Source organism: Tamandua tetradactyla, chromosome X, assembly GCF_023851605.1.
Source record: "Tamandua tetradactyla isolate mTamTet1 chromosome X, mTamTet1.pri, whole genome shotgun sequence".
Classification (NCBI taxonomy): Eukaryota; Metazoa; Chordata; class Mammalia; order Pilosa; family Myrmecophagidae; genus Tamandua; species Tamandua tetradactyla.
The window spans coordinates 118,808,875-118,830,325 of NC_135353.1; the positions used below are offsets into that span (position 1 = coordinate 118,808,875).

A 21,451-nucleotide genomic window follows, 5' to 3' on the forward strand; every position below is an offset into this window, starting at 1 on the left:
TATTTAAAGTATTAAAAGAGAAAAACTGCCAACCAAGAATTCTATATCCAGCAAAATTGTCCTTCAAAAATGAGGGAGAAATTAAAACATTTTCAGACAAAAAATCACTGAGAGAATTTGTGACCAAGAGACCAGCTCTGCAAGAAATACTAAAGGGAGCATTAGAGACAGATACAAAAAGACAGAAGAGAGAGGTGTGGAGAAGAGACTAGAAAGGAAGACTATGAGTAAAGGTAAAAAGAAGGAAAATTAGATATGAAATATAAAATCCAAAAGGCAAAATGCTAGAAGAAAGTACTACCTGTACAGTAATAACACTAAATATTAATGGATTAAACTCCCCAATCAAAAGACATAGACTGGCAGAATGGATTTAAAAACAGGACCCATCTATATGCTGTCTCTACTCAAAGGACATGAGGGCAAGGACACCAACGGACGTTTGCACACCAATGTTTATAGCAGCATTATTTACAATTACCAAGGGATGGAAACAGCCAAAATGTCCATCAACAGACGGGTGGCTAAACAAACTGTGGTATATACATACGATGGAATATTATGTAGCTGTAAGACAGAATAAAGTTATGAAGTATGTAACAACATGGATGGACCTTAAGGACATTATACTGAGTGAGATTAGCCAAAAACAGAAGGACAAATACTGTATGGTCTCACTGATATGAACTGACATTAGTGAATAAACTTGGAATATTTCGTTGGTAATAGAGACCATCAGGAAATAGAAATAGGGTAAGATATAGGGTACCTGGAGCTGAAAGGATACAGATTGTGCAACAGGACTGAATATAAAAACTCAGAAACACAATACTCCCTAACTGTAATACAATTATATTAAAACACTGAATGAAGCTGCATGTGAGAATGATAGAGGGAGGAGGGCTGGGGGCATAAACGAAATCAGAAAGAATGATAGACGATAAAGATTGAGATGGTATAATCTAGGAATGCCTAGAGTGTATAACGATACTGACTAAATGTACAAATTTAAAAAAACGTTTTTGCATGAGGAAAAACAAAGGAATGCCATTAGTGCAGGGTGCTGAAAATAGATGGTAATTAATATTTTAAAATTTCAACTTATGTGTGAGACTAAAGCAAAAATTTATATTTTGACTAGTGCATTTCCTAATATAACTTATGTAGATAGTTGGTTGAACAACATAAGTACATGGAACCTTGGGTAGGACAAGAGATTTTTTTGTTTGTCCAGAGTGATGCCCCAGTGAATCCCAGAGTGATTTGATCAGTGAGTGGAAAAGTATTTGCAAAGTCCCCTTGGGGGAATGGTGAAAACAGGGAGAAATGCAACTGCCCCAAGTTGAATTCTTGATATTCTCACAAGCAGTGTGGACAACCAAAGCTATAGGCTTAGCCCCCAGTCTTGGGGTTTGTTTATATGAAACTTAACCTCACAAAGGATAGGTCAAGCCTACTTAAAATTAGGCCTAAGGGTCACCCCCAGGAGAACCTCTTTTGTTGCTCAGATGTGGCCTCTCTCTCCAGCCAAGAAAACAAGCAAACTCACCACCCTCCCCCTGTCTACGTGGGACATGACTTCCAGGGGTGTGAACCTTCCTGGCAACATCGGACAGAAATCCTAGGATGAGCTGAGACTCAACATCAAGGGATTGAGAAAAACCATAGAATGAGATTTGCCGGTCAAGAGCTAGAAAAAAAAAAAAAAACCCTAGAATGAGCTGAGACCCGGCATCAGGGGATTGAGAAAGCCTTCTTGACCAAAAGGGGGAAGAGTGAAATGAGACAAAGTGGTCAATGGCTGAGAGATCCCAAACAGAGTCGAGACATTATCCTGGAGGTTATTCTTAGGCATTAAGGAGATATCACTTTGTTATCCAAGATGTAATGGAAAGGCTGGAGGGAACTGCCTGAAAATGTAGAGCTATGTTCTAGTAGCCATATTTCGTGAAGATGATTGTATAATGATATAGCTTTCACAATGTGACTGTGTGATTGTGAAAACCTTGTGTCTGACGTCCTTTTATCCACCTTGGCTGTGGAACATGTGGAATATGGAAGTAGACATATGGAATAAAAATAAATAATAGGGAGAACAAATGTTAGGATAAATTTAGTTTGAAATGTTAGTGATCAATGAAAGGGAGGGGTAAGTGTATGGTATACATAATTTTTTTTTCTGTTTTCATTTTATTTTTCTGTTGTCTTTTTATTTCTTTTTCTGAATTGATGCAAATGTTCTAAGAAATGATCATGATGATGAATATGCAACTATGCGATGATATTGTGAATTACTGATCATATATGTAGAAGGGAATGATCTTATATGAAGAATGTTTGTGTTTCTTTCTTGTAATTTTTTTAATTAATAAAAAAAATTTTAAAAAAACCTTAGCAGATAAGAAGCTGCTCCATACTGATGAGCAAAGAAGGTGGTTTCTTGAGGTGGAATCCACTCCTGGTGAAGATGCTGTGAACACTGTTGAAATGACAGCACAGGATTTAGAATATTACACAAACTTAGTTTAAAAAGCAATGGTGGATGTGCTGGTTTGAAGGAATGTATGCCCCCTAGAAAAGCCATAATCAAAATCCCATTTCATAAAAGTAGAATAATACCTATTCAATACTGTATGTTTGAAAGTGTAATCAGATCATCTCCCTGGATGATGTGATTTAGTCAAGAGTGGTTGTTAAACTGGATTAAGGGATGACATGTATCCACCCATTTGGGTGGGTCTTGATTGGCTTATTGGAGTCCTATAACAGAGGAAACGTTTTGGAGAATGGGAGATTGAGAGAGATTCAGAGAGAGCAGAGCAGAATGATACAGCCACGAGAAGCCAAAGTCTACCAGCCAGCGACCTTTGGAGATGAAGAAGGGAAATGCCTCTCGGGGAGCTTCATGAAACAGGAAGCCAGTAGAAACTCTGTGTTCATCAATTGCCTTCTCACTTGAGAGAGAGGGACCCTGAACTTCATCAGCCTTCTTGAACCAAGGTATCTTTCCCTGGATACCTTTGATTGGACATTTCTATAGACTTGTTTTAATTGGGACATTTTCTTGGCCTTGGAACTATAAACTAGCATCTGATTAAATCCCCCTATTTAAAAGCCATTCCATTTCTGGTATGCTGCATTCTGGCAGCTAGTAAACTAGAACAGTGGACTTTAAGAGGATTGACTCAAATTTTGAAAGAAGTTCTACTGTGGGTAAAATGATATGAAACAGCATCAGATGCTACAGAGAAATCTTTCATGAAAAGTCAATCATGTGGTAAACTTCATTGTTTTATTTTAAGAAATGGCCGCAGCCACCCAAACCTTCATCTACCACAACCCTGATCAGTCAGCAGCCATCAACATCGAGGCAAGATCCTTCACCAGCAAAGATTATGACTAACTGAATGCTAAGATGATTGTTAGCAATTTTTTTGGCATTTTTAATGTTATTTATTCTAGCAACAATGACATTCTTACAAAAGCATAATTTTAATAGTGTTATCTGCTCTCATATATACAGATCAATAAATCATCTTTGGTGTTCATGGAGCCTACAGCAGTAAGAGTTGTAACCATACAAGAAAATGTAGTTAAATTGAAGCTTGAAAGATATCACATGAAAAGAAGGTGGCTTCAGTCTCTTTTTCTAACTGTACCATAAATAAGCTGCCTGCTATAGCTGCCCCTAAGAAATGACAATGGAAGATAATCACACTTAATGAACTGGTTTCCAGAGGAGTTCTTCTCTAGCAGGGACAATAAATGGATGGAGCTCACTCCTTGAGAAAGGATTCATAGTAAATAGCCAGAAACAGCTATCAGCCAAAGCCAGTACTTGTTCTCATCACATCTTTGTATCTTCAGAATTGGGGGAAGAAGAGGCTGTACTGTGGGCTCGCTCTTTTTGTGGTACACAAGTCATACTCTGACTCTGCCAGTGCTCCTTCTTTGGACTCCAGGGGGTCAGCCAGTGGATTGGTCATGGAGGAAACAATAGGGATTTTCTTAGCCTGGAAATAATCATAGATCTTCTTTCCACAGACCAAGAGTATTCTTCCCACTGCTCTGTATGCTGTCCACCACCTTCTCATATGGTTCATCCAGCACATTTACCCCATTCACTTGGATGATGATGTCCTCATCTTCTCCAGCCCAGCCAGATTGGCAGGACTGCCCTTCTGCACCTCTTCGACGAATAAGCCTGGCAAATTCCAAACTGCATTTAAGTGAAAGCCATAGCTATTTTCACCTTTAACCAGCCTGCAGAGTTTAGGCTTCTAATCTCCTACTTCCTCTGTAGTATCTGGACTTGAGACCTTCAGAGAAACAGGAGTAGGAGCTGGAGCCTCCTTCTCAGAACCATTGGGCAGTTCTTGACTTTGATAGTAGAGAAATGGAGAAAAATGAGCCAATCTGTACATGTTGTCCATCTTTTTGTCTACCACCAACAGTGAAGTCTGATCTCCACCTTCCCTAATCATTTCCACCACATGGATATGATCAAGGGTTTCCATAGACTTGCCATTGACAGCAACTATCAGGACACTGGTCTTCAGGCCAGCCTCCTCTGTTGGGCTTCGCGGATCTATGTTCTGGGCCTGCCCTAATGTAAAACCCATAGCCTCTGCTTCCCTTCTTCATCGCTACAACCCGGGGCTTGAGGGGTAGCCGTTTCAAACAGGCAGTTTCTCTCTTGAATTTTATCCTCTGTTCACATGATGCTTATGATTTTCCTTATCCACCAGTAGGAATATGACATGGCTTCCTGTCTTCTTCACCTTTTCAACCACTTCCTCATGGCTGGCATTTTTTACATTCTCTCCATTCACTTCAATCAAGTGATCATCAGATAGGATACCAGCTTTCAGAGCCACAACTTGAGGTATTATATCAGTCATGTACATTTCCTGTTTCCCATGGACAGTCTTCAGAGAGAAGTCATAGCTGTTTCCCTACTTTACCAGGTAACACAGCTGAGGCTGGGTCCAAGTCTGCAGTCCATCACTCATCACAGAGGCCAGTTCCTGATCAGCAAAACCTGGCACCTGCTGATTTTGACCCAATTCCTGCAAGCCCACCCAATTTTTTTTATTGGCTTTCTTGTAGTAATTTCCATCCAGAACTAGTTAAGTCACTGAATGTCCACTCTTTCTGACCAGATCCACAACCTGCATGTGCTCTTCCTTGTCCACAAACACACCATTGATCCTAAGAACTCTATATCCATCCTGGAGACCAGTTTTCTCTGCTGGGCTGCCCTCCTCAACCACCCAGACCAGGTGGCCAGCAGTGTCCTTTTCGAGCTGCAGGAAGAAGCCATAACTTTGCCCTTCTTGTTTGGACAGCTGACATTCTCAGGGTTTGAAGGTGGAGGCCACGTCTGGATCTGGAAAGGAGCAGAGCTTCTCCATTCACTTGAAAATTCTCTCTTTGCTGGTGAGAGTAGTCTTGGAACTCACTGAACTTTGAACTGATTGTTATCATTTTTAGCAACAAAGTATTTTAAATTAATGTATGTACATTGTTATTTTTAGACAGTGTGCTGGTTTGAAAGGAAGTATGCCCCCTAGAAAAGCCATGTTTGAATTAAAATCCCATTTCATAAAGGTAGAATAATCCCTATTCAATACTGTATGTTTGAAACTGTGATCAGATCACCTCCCTGAATGATGTGATTGAGTCAAGAGTGGTTATTAAGCTGGATTAGGTGATGACATGTCTCCACCCATTTGGGTGGGTCTTGATTGGTTTATTGGAGTCCTATAAAAGAGGAAACATTTTGGAGAATGGGAGATTCAGAGAGAGCAGGGAATGCTGCAGCACCACAAAGCAGACCTTTGGAGATGAAGAAGGAAACCACCTCCCAGGGAGTTTCATGAAACCGGAAGCCAGGAGAGAAAGCTAGCTGATGACGCCGTGTTTGCCATGTGCCCTTCCAGCTGCAAGAGAAGCCCTGACTGTGTTCACCATGTACCTTCTCAGATGAGAGAGAAACCCTGAACTTCATCAGCCTTCTTGAACCAAGGTATCTTTCCCTGGATACCTTTGATTGGACATCTCTATAGACTTGTTTTAATTGGGACATTTTCTCGGCCTTAGAACTGTAAACTAGCAACTCATTAAATTCCCCCTTTTTAAAAGCCATTCCGTTTCTGGTATACTGCATTCCAGCAGCTAGCAAACTAGAACAGACAACATGCTGTTACATATATAATCAACTACAGTAGAGTGTAAATATAACTTTTCTCTTTTTTTACAGGGCCAGACTCCGGGAATTGAACCTGGTCTCCAGCACAGCAGGTGAGAATTCTGCCACTGAGCCACTGGTGCACTGCCCAAACATAACTTTCATATGCACTGAGAAACCAACATGTTCACATGATTCACTTTATTGCAATATTCACTTTATTGCAGTAGTCTGGAACTGCACTCATAGTATCTGTGAGGTATGCTGGTAAATAGAATCATACAATAGATGGCATTCTGTGAAGTTGTATCTACACATAGTGGCTTTGATAACTAGTTCCCTAATGATTAATGATGGTGATTATCTTTTCATGCCCTTACTGTCCAATTGCATATCTGTTTGGAGAAATGTCTATTCAAATGCTTTACCCATTGCTTAATTGAGTTGTCTTATTTTAAAATTTAAGTGTCTTTATATATTCAGGACTCGTTATCAGATATACATGATTTGCAAATATTTTCTCCTACTCTGTAAATTGTTTTTTCACTTTTTTAATGGAGTCTTTTGAAGCAAAAAAAAGTTCTAAATTTTAATGTAGTCCCAGTTATCTATTTTCCTTGGGTTGCTTTTGTTTTAAATGTAATATCTCATAAATCATTGCCTAAAACATGGTCATTAACACTTATACCTATGTTTTTTCCCTAAGAATTTTATAGTTTTAGCTCTTACATTTATCCTATTGACCTATATTGAGTTAATTTTGTATATGGTGTGTATTAGGAGTCCAATTAATTATCTTATATGCAGATATCCAGTTTTCCCATCACAATTTTGTGAGATTATTCTTTCTCCCATCAAATTGTCTTGGCATCCATGTCAAAAATCAATTGTCCATAGATGTGATGGTTTATATCAGTTCTGTCAATAGTATTTTAGTGTTTTTAAAGTAATTTACTTGTTTTATCTTGATTATATAATTAATTGACATATGATTGTTCACATCATCTCTTATAATACTGCCTTTTATTTCTGTAAGGTCAGTAGTGATGCCCTCCCTCTTTCTCTCATGATTTTAGCAATTTGAGTTGTCTACCATTTATTCTTGGCTCATCTAGCTAACATTTTGTTAATTTTATTGATCTTTTCAAAAGTCAACTTTTGGTTTTGTTGATTTTTCTCTATTGTTATTTATTTTCAATTTACTTTATTTCCATTCTTATCTTTATAATTTCTTTGCATCTGCTTGCTTCAGTTTTAATTATTTCTTGTTTTTCTAGTTTCTTAACATAGAAGATTAGATATTGATTTTAGATATTTTTAAGATAGTTTTTGACAGCTATACATTACAAGTAATTTATAGAATGGTTTTAGCTGCAAGTTTAAGTTTTGAAATGTTGTGCTTTCATGTTCATTCATCTAAAAGTATTTTCTGATATCCCTTGCTATTTTTTTTTACTCACTGGGTTGCTAGACATGTGCTGTTTCATTACACATATTTATTAATTTTCCAAATTTCATCCAGTTATTGAAACCTAAATTTTTAATGTGGTTGGAATTATTCTTTGTATTATTTCAATCATTTTAAATTTATTGAGGCTTGTTTTCTGTCCTAATATATTGTCTATTCTGGAGAATGTTCCATGTGCACTTGAAAATAATGTACACGTGGATGTCATTTGGTGGAGTGTTCTGTAGAAATATGTTTGCTCTAATTCATTTATAGGATTGTTTAAGTTTTTATTTCCTTATTGATCTTAGGTTTTGTTATCCGTTATTAAAAATAAGTATTGAAATCTCCAACTCTTATTGTCAAATTATCTATTTCTCCCTTCAATTCTATCAGTTTCTGATTCATGTATGTTGGGGCTATGTTATTAAGTGTATATAAGTTTATAATTGCTATGTGCACCTGATGGATTTACCCTATAAAAGCATTAGAAACTCTCTTTCTTTGTCTCTAATAAAACTTTTGCCATAAAGTCTATTTTGTCTGATGCTAATATAGCAACTCCTGATTTCCCTTGTATATTCATTCCATGTTATATATTTTCCCAATTACAGCAATTACCTATTGCTTTAAATCTATGTGTGTCTTTGACTCTGAAAATGTCTCTAGAAGACAACATATAATTGAATCTTTTTATAAATTCACTCTGCAATATCTGGCTTTATATTAGTGTGCTTAGTATATTTATAGTTAATCTATTTCTTGACACAGCAGGATTTATGTCTGCCATTTTTCTATTTATTTTCCATATGTCATAGTTTTAAAACTTCATTTCTTGCTTCATTTCTACTTTCCTTTGTATTAAATAGACATTTTTCTATAATATAAATTTACTGCCATTTTTGGTTCTTTTACTATACGTTTTGAGTAATTTTCTTGTAGGTGATCCTGGGAGTTGAAATTAATAGTTAAATTTACCACAAGCTGCTCTGGGACCGGGTTGTAATCCTGTCTGTCCGGTAGCGGCTGGAGCAGCAGTGGTGGTAGGGCATGGCGCCAGGCGACGCCACAGGGCAGCTGGGTTGTAATAGCAAGACTCAGGGACTTGCGCCGTCGCCACCACCGCCGAGGTGATTGAGGAGAAAGGTGCCTTCTCTTTACCGCTGCCGCCACCGGACTTCAATGTCCAGTCGCCAGTGATTTTCGTTGGAATATACGCTGCACAATTTATGGCGATCTTAAGCAGACTTCTGCCAGGCTCAACACAGCAATTTCGCTAATAGGTAAGCTTGGAGGGTCTATGCGCCATAATTAGCATTGCCTTCAAGACTCTGGACACCCAGTCTGACCTCAGAAATAGTTGGCTTTTTTTTTTAATTGCAAGCATAGTTCCTTTAATGACTCCAGTAAAATTAAAAGTCCAGTAAACAAAAGTGGAACCGATCCACACTTTCAACTTCTCACTAGTGTCCAAATGTAGTAAACACTGCTTAAGTTTTGTCTGTACTTGAACTTTTTTTTTTATTCTGCAGGTATCCATCTACAGTCATTGAGGCCCAAGTTCAATTTGGATTCCAGGGGATTCTAAATCGTTCTGCATATCTTAAAGAGAGAGGCTTCTTGATAAATAAACAAGTTGAATAGAGAAAACACTGGTCCACTCTAGGCATTTTAGTAGTCTTTTTTGTGTTTTTAGCTGTGAAACATTTCAATATTTTTTATCCCCCTCCCCCATTTTCCCCTCACAACCACACAAGCAGTCTCATGCTCACACTCTTTATTTGACATAAACAACTGCCCAGTCTTTAGATGCCATTTTCTGGTAACCCACAGCCCTACCAAGGCTACCCTCAACAAGTTCACAGAGGAATTTAAGAAGTCTAGAGTAACAGCTTTGGTTCGAGTTTGTGATACTATGTATGATAAAGCTCTAGTTGAAAAAGGAGTCCATATTCTAGATTAGCAGCTTAATGACGGTGTTCCACTCCCTAATCAGATAGTACAAGATTGACTAAACCTATTAAAAACCAAGTTTCCTGAAGAGCCAGGTTGAACCACTGCCCCAACTCAACATACCCTGAGCTCTGCGCATGCGTGCACACCTGCCCCACACCCAAGCCATGCTGCGGCCCCATGAACTGTGCACCCCAACACATGCCCTGCCCCCCACGACCTGTGCACTTGCATCCCAAGTGAATGCACGTCTGCCACCAGGCCCCCACCCCACACCTGCGGGCGGTCTTGTGTGCATCCCTGCCACACCACCCCCACTCCATGTACGTAGGGCCCCCAGCCCTGGCCCTCCCGACTGTGCCCCAGACTTGTGCACACCTGCACCCATGTCCCACACCAGTGCAACACCCCAGGCCCCCGAACCCCTTGACCTGCACGCATGTGCCCCACAACCCTGACCCACATCCTGACCCCTCACGACATGCACACCCATGTCTCATGCCCACGCATGCTTGAATAAGTTTCCCAGCCCCCCTCCAGACTTCCCACCCCAAGCAAGTGCACACCCACATTCCACCACCCACAAAACTGCACCCTGCCTCTCCCTTCCCAGCATCCCCGAGCCCCGCAACCATGGACTCATGACCTACCACCCCTGCCCCTGATCTCCATTCCCCAATACCCATGAACCCTGTGCTCCAGGTACGCACACACCCCCTGCTGCACCCACCTCCTATGCAACTGCATAGGCCCTACAATCTGCCTCCCACCTTGCCTTGCCTCTGTGTTCCCCATGCCATGCCTTGCACCTGTGCTCTGAGGCCTTCCTGAACTGCACTCTGCCTCCATGAACCCCACACCATCACCCCTCCACAACCCTATACCCCACACCCCATGCTCCTGGGCATCATAGTAGTGCCTCCACCCCACGCCTTGCTCTGCGCCAGAAACCACCACCATGCCACTCTGTCCTGCCCAATACCCCACGTCCTGCTGCATACCTATTATACTAATAAAAAACTTTAGACTACTGAAGGAAATCAACTTCCAAAGTAACCTATAAAGGTAATTACATGCCTCAAAGGCAATAGAAATTCACACAGCATATGAAGATGCAGAGAGATATAACCCAGCTTAATGACCAAATTAAAACCCCAGAGGAGACACTGACTAGTTGAAACAACAATCAAAGATGCTCATAAAACTTTACTAAATATATTCAACAGGTTGCTAAAGACATAAGGGAGATCAAGAAGACACTAAAGAGCATAGAGAAGAATTTGCAAAAATATATAGAAAAATGGCAGATATCAGAGATATTAAAGATGCTGTAGACCAAATAAAAAATATACTAGAAACACACAACAGTACATTTGAAGAGACAGAAGAAAGAATAAGTGAACACGAGGACAGGACCACTGATTTCAAACACACAAATGAACAAATGGCAAAAAAAAAAAAAAAAGATGGAAACATTTGAGTTAGATCTCAGGGATATGATGGAGAAAACAAAGTGCAAAAATATAAGAATTGTCAGTGTCCTGGAAGGAGAAGAGAAGAGTAAAAGGCTAGGAAGTTTAGTTGAGAAGACAATGGGGTGAAACTTGCAAACCTTATAAAAGACATGAATATGCAAATCAAAGAAGCCTAAGGAAGCCTAAATGGAATAAATCCAAATAGGTCTACTCCCAGATACATATTAATCAGTCTGTAAAATGTTGAAGAGAAGCAGAAAATCCTGAAAGTGGCAAGAGAAAGGCAATCTACTACATAAAAGGGAAACCACATAAGATTGAGTCCAGACCACTCCACAGGCACCATAGAAGTGAGAAGGCAGTGGTATGATATATTTAAGATTCTGAAAAAGAAAGACTTCCAGCCAATAATTCTGTACCCAGACAAATTGTCCTTCAAAACTGAGGGAGAGATTAAAATTTTTACAGACAAACAAATGCTGAAAGAACTTGTCAACAAGACACTGGCCCTATAAGAAATACTACAGAGAGTTTTGTCAACTGAAAAAAAATGTCAGGAGAGGGAGGCCTGGAGGAGGGCACAGAATTGAAGAGTACCATGAAAGGGTATGCCTGTTTGAAACTGTCGTGTACCCCAGAAAAGCCATATTCTTTAGTCCTCATCTAATATTTCTGGGTGGGATCTTTTTTATTGTTTCCTTGGAGATGTGACCCACCCAATTATGGATTGTAACTTCTGACTAGGTGGTTTCTATGGAGATGTGTCTCCATCCATTCAAGGTGGGGTTGCTTACTGGAGCCCTTTAAGAGAGACCGATTTTGGAAAAAGTTTCAGTGCTGACAGAGCCCACACAGAGAGACCTTTGGAGATGCAGAAAGAAAATGCCCTTGGGGAAGCTGTTAGGAGAAGCTGGTAGAGAAAGCTAGCATACATAGCCATGTGCCTTTCCAGCTGAGAGAGATATCCTGAACATCATCCCCCTTTTCTTTGGAGTTAAGGTATCTTTCTCTGGATGCCTTAGTTTGGACATTTCTAAGTCCTTAGAACTATAAACTTGCAACTTAATAAATTCCCCTTTTAAAAGCCATTCAATTTCTAGCATATTGCATTATGGCAGCTTTAGCAAACTAAAAGAAAGGGTAACTTTAAGGATAAAAAGAGAAAGAGCAAGAAGAATATACATATCTGACAAATAAAATCCAAAGGACAAAATGGTAGATTCAAGAAATGCCCTTACATTAATTGCTTTTAATGTTAACAGACTAAACTCACCAATTAAAAGATACAGATTGGCAGAATGAATTAAGAAATATGATCCATGTATATGCTGCTTACAAGATACTCATCTTAGGTCTCTTTGTGTTCTCCTCCACCTGAAGGCAGAGGCGGGAGTGGGCGGTCCGCATATGCTCCTGTGGCAGTTTAGTTCTCTTGGGGCTGTGGTGGTTTCCAAGGCTGAGGGAAGTCGGAAACGGGTGGCCACTCCTAGCCCATGGGTTTATGGGTCCAGAAAGACTAATGACTGGCCATCATCGCCAGAGACCTTGACATGGCCAAAGCCACTGCCGGTGACCTCAGTGGAGATCATTTGGCATTTAGCTGTGATGTTGCCAAAGAACATGAAGTTCAAAATACATTTGAAGTGATGGAGAAATATTTAGGTAGCTGGTATTAACAGAGATAACCTTTTGGTAAGAACAAACACTGAAGATGTGTCAACTGCATACTAACCTCTTAGGTTCCATGCTGACATGTAAAGCTGCTGTGAGGACTATGATTCAACAACAGGGGAGGGGGGAGTATATTGTTAATGTAGGAAGTATTACTGGCTTAAAAGGCAATTCTGGCCAAACTGTGTACAGTGCCAGAAAAGGAGGATTAGTTGGATTTTCAGGAGCTCTTGCTAAAGAGGTTGCAAGAAAGAAAATTAGAGTGAATGCACTTGCACCAGGATTTATTCACACAGGCATGACAAAGAACTTGAAAGAAGAACATTTAAGAGAAATATCCCCCTTGGAAGGTTTGGAGAACCTATTGAGGTGGCACATGCAGTTGGGTTTCTTTTGGAATTGCCATATATTACAGGGCATGTTCAAGTAGTGGATGGGGGATTACAACTCATAATATAATTTACAGGTCATTCAGTAATAATGGTGGGTAGAATCAATGACAGAGTTTGACTAATAATTAGGTAATCATACCTACATGGGTGGTATTTGCTATGCCTATTAATACTACATGCTACAAATGTTGATTTCCATCTTTATATCAATATGTCTGAAAAGAATAATGTGTAAATTATAGTGTTTTCTGAAAGTATGTATCATCTATCTTTGACTACCTTATATACTGGAGCAATTTTAGTGTATAGCCATTTTTGCAAGTGATATAAACAGGTTTTATCTTTATATTTTTTGTCTCAAAAGTGGAAAAAATTCCATTGTCTAAATATCATGACTTATTTCATCTTATCAGGCTGAATTTTCTAGAAGTTAACTTTGTGAGCCATTGCCAAAATAAGGGTATTTAAAAGATATTGGTTAGTTCGCAATAGTTTTTGCAACCCTGCTCAAGTTAAACATTGTATTCCTTTTGCATGTGCCTGGGTTGATCAGTTTTTATGCGGAATGGAAAAAAACAGCAATATAAGTAAAATAATTTTATGAATTTAGGGAAAAAAAGATACTCATCTTAGATCCAAGGATACAAATAGATCAAATGTGAACAGAAGGAAAAAGATGTTCCATGCAAGCTGTAACCAAAATAAAGCAGGAGTGGCTATTTTAATGTCAGAAAAAATAGACTTTAAATGTAACAACATCATAAGAGACAAAAAAGGGCACTACATATTAATAAAAGGGAGAATTCACCAAGAAGAAGTAAAAATCATAAATATTTCTGCTCCCAAACCAGGAGCTCCAAAGTACATTAGGCAAACATTGGCAAAACTGAAGGGAGTGATAGACACTTCAACAATAATAATGGGAGACTTGAATACACCACTCTTCTCTATAAAAAGAACCAGCAGGCAGAAGATCAACAAGGAAATAGAGAACTTAAACAATTTGATATATTAATTAGACCTAACAGACATATATTGATCATTACACCTCAAAACATCAGGATATACATTCTTTTCTAATGCTCATGGAAAGCTATCCAGGATAGATCACGTGCTGAGGCACAAAACAGGTCACAAAGCTTATTTAAATAATGGAGAAGCTTAACTTACCTATAGTTATCAGAGTTACTTCCAGAGGACCTCTTTTTTTGCTTAGATGTGACCTCTCTCCCTCTAAGCCCAGTACTACAAGTGAAACATTACTCTCCCCACTACATGGGATATGACACCTAGGGGTAAAAGTCTCCCAGGCAATGTGGGATATGATTTTCAGGGATGAACCTGGCCTGGCACCATCAAATCAACAATGCCGTCCTGACCAAAAAGGGGAAGTGATTTGTAACAAATAATGTATCAGTGGCTGAGAGAGTTCAAATAGATTTGAGGGTCAACTTTGGAGGCTACTCTCATGCAAGCTTCAGCTAGATATTGCTACTTCTCATGGTTTGCCAAATCCCTAACAAAGCCATTCCTACCAACCCTAAAGAACACCTAGAGCTTTTTCTGAGATTCTACAAAGGTTCTATGCATTGTGATTGCTTTCCAGAAATGTACAACCTCCAGATGGGTTCCTAGGTCAGATAAGTCCTGAAACCCAGGTGGGCCAGCCTCTCCAGAACATCAACTAGCTCTATTCCCCATCCCATATTGCTGACAGCCCTATCCAACATGAAAAATTTAGATATGGCATAGCCCAAATACCCCTAAAGATGGGCAGAAAGATCAAATGAGAAGGTGCAGTTATAACAAAGAAGATAGGATTTAACAAATGAGTATGATTGCTGAATAATTATATTGATATTTTTTAGTCTCCAGGTTCTTGGACCAGCTAGAAGTAAAAACCTAAAATTGTGCAATTGTAACTCATATCAAGCTCTGAAATCTGCTCTATAACTAATTGCTGTGATATGATTTGAAATTTATTGCTTTTTTATTTTTCACAACAATAAAGTAATTTTAAAATTCTATAGGAAAACCTCATGGTGCCTTTACTGGTCCTTCCCCCAAACTTCCCTGATTCAATACACCTCCAGCCTACACTACCTCAGTGTGGGTCCCTAGTCCCTGTTCCAGAGGGAGCTGAGTAACCATTATGTGCATGCTGGGCTGCGTGTATGTGGTACAGACCAATCCATCCAGTGGCAACTTGAAGGACAGATCCAGGATACACTCTAGGTCTTGCCAGTCCTGGAACGAACTTGCTGTGGACATAGAAGTGGCTGACAGGGCCACCGTAGGAAAAGAAACCACAGCTGCCCGGGGGCAATGGATTATAGTTTGAGGCATACAATAGCACCCAGGATCAGGTGAAAAGGCTACAAATTTCCTCAAGGCACCTGGCCTTGTATTGGGGGAATTTATAATGCCCTACTTACAGTGCAGAGTGAGATGCATACTCAGACCTGAGAGGACCCAAGGTAGTTCTTTTGTTGTTGTTGTTGTTGTTTGGTTCTTTTTCATGCAAAAATGTTTTTTTTTATTTGCACATTTAATCACCATCATTGTCTACTCTAGACATTCCTAAATTATACCATCTCAGTCTTTATCCCCTATCTTTCATCCTGGTTTCATACATGCACCCTGCCCCTCTCCCTCAATCATACATTCAGCTTCATTCAGTGTACTTATATTATTGTGCTACAATCAGGTAATATTGTGTTATCCATTTCTGAATTTTTACAATCAGTCCTGTTCCACAATCTGTATTCCTTCAGAACCAATTACCCAATCTCTACCCTATTTCTATCTCATGATAACCTGTGTTCTTAACTTCAGTCCTCAACGTTCACTCATTAGTGTTAGTTCATTATTAGTGAGACCATACAATATTCATCCTTTTGATTCTGGATAATTTCACTCAGCATAATGTCTTTAAGATCCATCCATGTTGTTAGATGCTTCATGACTTTATTTGGTCTTAGAACTGTGTAATATTCCATTGTATGTATATGCCACAGCTTGTTTAGCCAGTCATCCATTGGTGGACACTTGAGCTGTTTCCATCTCTTGGCAATCATAAATAATGCTGCTATAAACATTAGTGTACAAACATCCATTTTTCTCCTTGCCCTCAGGTCTTCTGACTATATACCTAGTAATGGAATTACTCGATCATATGATAATTCTGAGGATTTCTGAGGATTCTTAGATTTCTGAGGAACTGCCAAACTGCCTTCCAGAGTGGTTGTACTATTTTACATTACCACCAACAGTGGATAAGTGTGCCTCTTCCTCCATATCCTCTCCAGCACATGTCGTTTCCTGTTTTGTTGTTGTTGTTTTTTTTTATAATGGCCATTCTAGTGATGATATCTCATTATGGTTTTGATTTGCATTTCCCTAATAGCCAGTGAATTTGAGCATCATTTCATGTGCCTTTTAGCCATTTGTATTTCCTCTTCTGAGAAATGTCTCTTCATATCTTTTGCCCATTTTTAAATTGTGTTATTTGTCTTTTTGTTGTTGAGTTGAAGAATCTATTTATTCTGATTACTAAACCCTTACCTGAAATGTGGTTTCCAAATATTGTCTCCCACTGTGTAGGCTGCCTTTTTACTTTCTTGACAAGTTCTTTGATGCTCAAAAGTGTTTAATTTTGAGGAGTTCCTACTTATCTATTTCTTTTTTCAATGCTCATGTTTTGGGTGTAAGGTCTAACAAGCTGCCTTCTATTACAAGCTTTATTAGATATTTCCCTACATTTTCTTCAAAAAGTTTTATGGCCTTAACTCTAATGTTTAGGTCTTTGATCCATTTTGAGTTAAATTTTGTATAGGGTGTAAGATATGAACCTCTTTCATTCTTTTGCATATGGATATCCAGTTCTCCAAGCACCACTTATTGAAGAGGCTGCTCTGTCCCAGGTGGGTTTGCTTGACCAGCTTACCAAAGACCAATTGTCCCTAGATGAGAGGGCCTATTCCTGAACACTCTATTCAATTCCATTGGTCAGTATATCTATCTTTATGCCAGTACAATGCTCTTTTCACCACTGCAGCTTTGTAATATGCTTTACAGTCTGACAGTGTGAGACTTCCCACTTCAGTTTTTCTTTCTCAAGATATTTTAACTATTCAGGGCAATCCTCCCTTCCAAATAAATTCAATAATTTGTTTTTCTAATTCTGCAAAGTAACTTTTTGTGATTAATTTGTATGGCATTGAATCTATAAATCAATTTGGGTAGAATTGACATCTTAACTATGTTAAGTCTTCCAATCCATGAACACGGTATGCCTTTCCATTTATTTAGGTTTTCCATAATTTCTTCTGGCAATTTCTTGTAGTTTTCTGAATATAGGTCTTTTGTATCATTAGTTAAATTTATTCCTAAATAGTTGGTTCTTTTGGTTCCCATTATAAATGGATTTTTTTTCTTGATTTCCTCCTCAGATTGCTCATTAGTAGTGTACAGAAATACTCCTGATTTCTTGGTGTTGATCTTATGCCCTGCTCCTTTGCTGTACTCATTTATTAGCTCTAGTCACTTGATGTAGATTTTTTTGGGATTTTCAATATATGGTATCATTTCATCTGCAAACAGTGAGAATTTTACTTCTTCCTTTCCCATTTGGATGCCTTTGATTTCTTCTTCTTGTCTAATTGCTCTGGCTAGAAGTTCCAGTACAATGTTGCATGACACTGGTGACAGTGGACATCCTTGCCTTTTTCCTGATCTTAGAGGGAAAGCGTTCAGTCTTTCCTTATTGAGGATGATATTAGTTGTGGGTCTTTCATATACTCCTTTTATCATGTTGAGAATCTTCCCTTCTATTCCTATCCTTTGAAAGTTTTCATCAAGAAAGGATGTTGAATTTTGTCAAATGCCTTTTCTGCATCAATTGAGATGATCATGTGGTTTGTCTGCATTGATTTGTTGATATGGTGTATTACATTAATTGATTTTCTTATGTTGAACCACCCTTGCATATCTGGAATAAATCCCACTTGGTCATAGCACATAATTCTTTAAAATGTTGCTGGATTCAATCTGCAAGTATTTTGTTGAGGATTTTTGCATCTATATTCATTAGAGAGATTGGTCTGTAATTTTCTTTTCTTGTAGTATATTTGTCTGGCTTTGGTATTAGGGTAATGTTGACTTCATAGAATTAGGTAGCTTTCCCTCCTCTTCAATTTTTTGAAGAGTTTGAGCATGATTGGTACAAATTCTTTCTTGAATGATTGATAGAATTCACACATGAAGCCATCTGGTCCTGGAATTTTCTTTTTAGGGAGTTTCTTGATGACTGATTCAATCTCTTTACTTGTGACTGGTTTGTTGAGGTCGTCTATTCTTCTGGAGTCAGTGTTGGTTGTTCATGCCTTTTTAGGAGGTTGTCCATTTCATTTATGTTGTCTACTTTATTAGCATATAGTTGCTCATAGTTCGCCTCATTACCTCCTTTATCTCTGCACCATCAGTGGTTATGTCTCCTCTTCCATTTCTGATTTTATTTATTTGCATCCTCTCTTTTTTGCCACCCCAGCTAAGGGTCCATTGACTTTTTTATTTTCTCGAAGAACAAACTTCTGGTGTTGTTGATTTTCTCGATCATTTCCAATTTCATTTATTTCTGCTCTAATCTTCGTTATTTCTTCCCTTTTGTTTGCTTTAGGTTTAATTTGCTATTCTTTCTTTAGTTCTTCCAAGTGAACAGTTAATTCCTCAATTTTGCTCTTTCTTCTTTTTTAATATAGGCATTTAAGGAAATAATTTTCCCTCTTACCACAGCCTTTGCCGCATCCTATAAATTTTGATATGTTGTGTTTTCATGTTCATCTTCTTCAATATATTTACTGATTTCTCTTTTATTTCTTCCTTGACCCACTTGTTGTATAAGAGTGTGTTGTTTAGCCTCTGTATATTTGTGAATTTTCTGGCCCTCTGCCTATTATTGATTTCCAACGTCATTATTTTATGATCCAAGAAAGTGTTTTGCATTATTTCAATCTTTTTACATTTATTGAGACTTGCTTTGTGACAAGCATTCTATCCTTGAGAATGATCCATGAGCACTTGAGAAAAATGTGTATCCTGCTGTTGCAGGGTGTAGTGTTCTGTAAATATCTGTTAATTCTCACTCACTTAGCATATTATTCAAATTCTGTTTCTTTATTGATCCTCTGTCTAAATGTTCTATCCATTGATGAGAGTGGGGAATTGAAGTCTCACATATTTTGGTGGAAGTATCTATTTCTCCCTTCAGTGTTGTCAGTGTTTGCCTCATGTACTTTGGAACACTCTGGATCAGTGCATAAATGTTTATGATTGTTATTTCTTCTTGTTGAATTTCTCCTTTTATTGTTACACAGTGTCCTTCTGTTTCTCTTTTAATTGTTTTACATTTGGAGTCTAATGTTTTTTATATTAGTGTAGTAATACCCTGCTCTTTTCTAATTGTGGTTTGCATGAAATATCTTCTCCCAACTTTCACTTTCAACCTATTTTTGTCCTTGTGTCTAAAATAAGTCTTCTGTAGAGAGCATAAATGGGTCCTCTTTTTAATCCATTATCCCAGTCTAAGTCTTTTGATTGGGGAGTTAATCCGTTAACATTTAGTGTTATTACTGTAAAGTCAGTACTTTCTTCTTCTGTTTTGTCTTTTTAAATTTTATATGTCATATCTATTTTTTTCTCTTTTTGCCTTTACTGATAGTCTTCATTTATACACTTTTCTCCAGATCTCTCTCTCTCTTGCCTTTTCCTATCTGCCTGTAGTGCTCCCTTTAGTATTTCTTGCAGAGCTAATTTCTTAGTCACAAATTCTATCAGTGGTTGCTTGTGTTAAGATATTTTAATTTCCCCCCATTTGTTGTTCTAGTTTGCTAGCTGCTGGAATGCAATATACCAGAAATGGAATGGCCCCTAAAAAGGGGAATTTAACAAGTTGCTTATTGAAAGTTCTAAGGCAGAGAAAATGTCCCAGTTATAGCAAGTCTTTAGAAATGTCCAATTTAAGGCATCCAGGGGAAGATGCCTTGGTTCAAGAAGGCCGACGAAGTTCAGGGTCTCTCTCTCTCTCAAGTGAGAAGGCACATGGTGAACATAGTCAGGGTTTCTCTCTCGGCTGAAAGGGCACATGGCGAACACGACATTATCTGCTAGCTTTCTTTCCTGGCTTCCTGTTTCATGAAACTCCCTGGGAGGCGTTTTTCTTCTTCAGCTCCAAAGGTCACTGGCTGGTGGACTCTGCTTCATGGTGCTACAGCATTCTCTGCTCTCTCCAAATCTCTCATTCTCCAAAATGTTTCCTCTATCATAGGACTTCAGAAATTAGTCATGACCCACCCAAATGGGTGGAGACATGTCATCACCTAATCCAGTTTAACAATCACTCTTGATTTGGTTACATCTCCAGGGAGATTATCTAATTATATACAGTATTGAATAGGGATTATTTTGCCTTTACAAAATTGGATTTTGATTAAAACATGGTTTTTCTAGGGTACATACATCATTTCAAACTAGCACATTTGTGAAGGACAATTTTGCTGGATGTAGAATTTTTGTTGGCAGTTTTTCCCATTTAGAATCTTAAATATATCATACCACTGCCTTCTCACCTCCATGGTTTCTGCTGAGAAAACCACAGATAGTCTTATTGGGCTTCCTTTGTATGTTATGGATTTCTTTTCTCTTGCTGCTTTCAGAATTATCTCTTTGTCTTTGACATTTGGCAATCTGATTAGTAAGTGTCTTGGAGTATGTCTATTTGGATCTATTCTGTTTGAGGTATGCTGTACTTCTTGGATCTGTAATTTTATGTCTTAATTAAAGACATAAATCTTCTTAAAAATCTTAATAAGAGATTATATGCCATGACCATGGGGTATTTATCCTAGAAATGCAAGGGTGATTCAATATGAAAAATATCAATTGACAATATAGCACATTAATAGAATAAAGGAAGCAAAAACTTATGATCATCCCAATTGATGTCAAAAAGGCATTTGACAGAATCCAGCACCCTTTCTTAATTAAAAAAATAAAACCCAGGAAAATAAGAACAGATGGGAAATTTCTCATACAAGGGCTTATATGAAAAACCCAGGACTCACATCATACTCAGTGATGAAAGACAAATAGGACAAGAATGGCTGTTTCACCACTACTATTCAACAATGCAGTGGAGGTTTTGGTCAGAGCAATTAGGCAAGAGACGGTATCCAAGTTGGAAAGGAAGAAGTAAAACCATTCTTATATGCAGATGACATGATCTTATGTATTAAAAATCCTGATGAATCTACAAGAAACCTGTGAG

The 21,451-nt window shown here is 38.4% G+C and overlaps 2 pseudogenes; one reads left to right on the top strand and one right to left on the bottom strand.

The window, feature by feature from the left end:
- Positions 1-3,847: 3,847 nt before the first annotated feature.
- On the bottom strand, positions 3,848-9,729 carry LOC143672045 (Na(+)/H(+) exchange regulatory cofactor NHE-RF3 pseudogene; annotated as a pseudogene).
- Positions 9,730-12,588: 2,859 nt separating this feature from the next.
- On the top strand, positions 12,589-13,195 carry LOC143672046 (3-oxoacyl-[acyl-carrier-protein] reductase pseudogene; annotated as a pseudogene).
- Positions 13,196-21,451: the final 8,256 nt, after the last annotated feature.